The 3,284-nt window shown below is 50.9% G+C and overlaps 1 long non-coding RNA gene across 1 annotated transcript in view; it reads right to left on the bottom strand.

The window, feature by feature from the left end:
- Positions 1–2,486, bottom strand: part of LOC109517464 (uncharacterized) — a 9,845-nt gene extending 7,359 nt beyond the window's left edge. The window contains exon 1 of the long non-coding RNA XR_002168549.1: positions 2,362–2,486. This is a non-coding gene — a long non-coding RNA (uncharacterized LOC109517464). The remainder of the gene's footprint in view (positions 1–2,361) is intronic.
- Between the last annotated feature and the right edge of the window lie 798 nt (positions 2,487–3,284).

Genomic DNA, 3,284 nt, shown 5'->3' with positions numbered 1-3,284 from the left:
TCCCCTGCTGCATGTGATTAGGAGAAGAAAGGCAGAGGAGGCGAGGGCAAACAACGCATCTCCATATGTGTCGTCATGTCAACAACTGTACGTGTGCGTGCGTAAGCGCGCGTGACCAGCTCGGAGTTGTACGCCGCCGGCACGACAATAAAACAAACAAAGAAAAAATAATCAATCAATCAATCAATCAATAATGAACCTTGGGGCACTTCAATTACTGCTCGCTGACGAAACCTTTCAAGGCCACGAAGTGAGAGCTGGCGCACGTTACCAGATCAAAACCGAATCAAGTTGTCACACAGCTTGAGGGAGCCACACACACACACACACACGCACACACACACACACACACACACACACACACACACACACACACACACCTGCCAATATGTTCGGCACACACTGGCTAAGGCCAAATTAATAGAAGGCGGCCTTCTTATTGAGCTTTCTGGCATATGACGCCTTGATTGTCATCCCAAGGCGTGGATTTGGGGCCCCGGCGAGAAAATGATGACTTTGAGAAATCCGATTCGGTGGTGCCGCTTGTTTGCCGCGGGCCCAGCGTTATTGCCGCCCGTGACTTTTCCTGCCATCCACGTCAGTGTGAATGCACCTAAATGAGGTTGGCAACTCTTTCTGGTGCATAAATAATCAGAAAAATCAACGAGAAAAATCGTCATTGTTGACGAGGGCCACCTTGTCGCCGTCTGGCCTTGTTTTGCCACTGCAACCAAAGTTTCTCGACACTCGCTCAACTTATTTTGTTGGGCTGCTCGGCATGTGTTGGTCTTGCCAGGACCGCATCAAGCGGACGCGTTTTCACAGCAGCACCCTCGACTCACCGAATCGGACCGATCACTCTTCTTTGGCAGCGCCCCCCCGCCCGAGTCTGCATCACAAAGTCCCGTACTGGCAGCTCGGCCCTTTGTTGCCATCTAATGATTAACGCAAACCTTCACATTAATTCCGTGAACTGTTCCCGCCCCCCCCAAAAAATACAACTTTCAGATATTAAATGAAATGAACGTGCTATGATGACATTTTACGACTTAAAAACTGTAAAAAAAAAAAATGTACGAATACCGCTCTGATATTGACGTCGAATAAAATAGCCTTGAACATTTCCTATCCATGATCAGACCTTCTCTGTGTTTCCGCTAATTGGTCGGAGCTGGATGATTTCGGGTGTGTGACAATGAAGAACCCCCCCACCCCCCCCCATCAGAATATTTGGGGGTTATCTTTGCGGCTCCCAAACGGGGGTTGCGATAGAATCTGATCTCTGCGGCGTCCCTTCGCTTTTATCTGATACCATCGGTGACACGGGCCGGTTCCGCTCCCGCTGCCCCCCCCCCCACTCCCCCCGGGGCCCAGATAGCAATGATAGCTCACATACTTATGCTAATGGTGTCTGAGTGGGGGTCGGGAGGAGGTGGGGGGGGCAGCAATGGTTGGTGCCTGGCAACTGATAACAAACTGAGCGGGCGGGCGGAGGTTGGGGTGAGGGGTGTTGATGATGACTGGGTGGGGGTGACGTGGGGAGGGAAAGTGAGGTGGGCGAAAGGTCAGGAAGAATGCGCGAGGTGTGGCCGCTCGCTCATTAGTCGCCGTCACAGCATGAGGGGGCGCATGAGGGCAACATCAGGTCCCTTTCACATTTAAAGCCCCCCCCCACCACCCACCGCCCTGCCTCCTTCCCGATGCCGCATCTTCTTTCAGAAGCTTTTTGATGCATTTGCATGCGACAGATTTAATGAGGTCAGATGACCTGTCGCGCGGCACCAAAAAGTGATCGAAGGACTCGTGTGCTTCCTATCGGCTTTTTTTTGGGTGGGGGTGGGGGGGGGGGCCCTCAAAGTGCCTGCAAACTCACCAATTTTGGCCAGCGTAAATATCTTGGTGAACATGAATGATAAGGGTACAAAGGTCCCGACCCCGATTCAAACGGCGGTTACACAACACCCGCGCCAACCAAACGAGTGCCTGCCACGCTCCGACAAACAAACTCCACTTCAGGACGGGAAAGGGGTTTGTGGGGGGGGGGGGCACTCCCACTTTGCACGGGGGCGCCAAATAACTCTGCAAAAGGGAGGGACGCCATGCGCGCAGTTTTGCTCGAGCCGCTTGAGTGTTGACATCAATTTCAGGCTTTGGCCTTCGGTACCACTCGGGGTCAGACGGCGCTTTATGGTGAAAGTCAAAGTACACAAATAAAGGAAGTCATAAAGCAGATAAGGGCCGCGCTTAATGGCCACTGGCACGGATCACGCTTGGGTGGCTTCTCATGTTTGTCATACACAAACGTGTGTAGCGTTGCTGTCCCGAACACAACACGACGTTTTTTTTTTTTTATCCACTGACCTTTGAGACGTACTCCAAACGAGGACACGCTGTAATAGCGGCGAGGGATTTATGACCATCGTCTTGTCTCCGGGACGAGCGTCTGTTGGTGATGAGAACGAACGATGCCCATGATGCATTGCGGCTTCAAGAGCCTGTGGAGTAAAAAATGCGACAATTGTTTCAAAATACGTTCACCTGTACGTGTTTAAAAAGATTCTGGCCGGAAATGCACAAAGATTGAGAACTAGCTTGCGCTCACTTGTGGCGAGCTAGCATTGAACTGTTTTGGAATTTTTCCAATGTTGGGCTGCCGCTGATGAGCTTAGATGTCCCTCCCCAACTATGTAAGAACTTGAGCACCATCATTCGAATCTTTCTATCCGGCATTGTCCAAAAAATGTTTGAATAAACGACTTTTTCTTTTTAAAACAGTTGTTGCACATTCAAAAAATAGCAAAGGGGCGAGGGGGGGGGTGCTAATGTGATAACTCCTCTTCGCCCTCCCTCCTTTCCTTACTGATGTCATTAAAAGACGTTGGAAATTCGCAAAACATTCACTCAATAAAGCCACTTAATTGGAGGCGCCCTCCCTCGATGGCATATTTGCATAAAAGGCCAATTAAGGCGCCATAAATGGGTACTTGCCAAAAAGAAATGTTTTGATAACCCGATTTACGACGGGTGTGGCTAGATGAATAAAAATCTGAGTCAACATAATTGTGGGGCAGGGGGGGGGTGGATATAAAAGATTAGCTCACAAGGTGTTTTACAGTGGAGGTTTTTTTGTTTTTCTTGATTTGCCGGCGTTGAGGAGATGAGGGGGAGTGCATCGAGGGGGCAAGGGGGGCAGAAGTGCACCCCCCGCCCCGCCCCCCCGCCCGTTCTCTGACACACACACACACGCGCGCCCTCCCCCAGCCACTCGGACCATTGTTGTTGTG

The sequence above is a fragment of the Hippocampus comes genome, unplaced genomic scaffold (genome assembly GCF_001891065.2).
Source record: "Hippocampus comes isolate QL1 unplaced genomic scaffold, H_comes_QL1_v1.1 scaffold33, whole genome shotgun sequence".
NCBI classification, from domain to species: Eukaryota; Metazoa; Chordata; class Actinopteri; order Syngnathiformes; family Syngnathidae; genus Hippocampus; species Hippocampus comes.
This window is presented reverse-complemented; position numbering and strand designations above follow the sequence as displayed.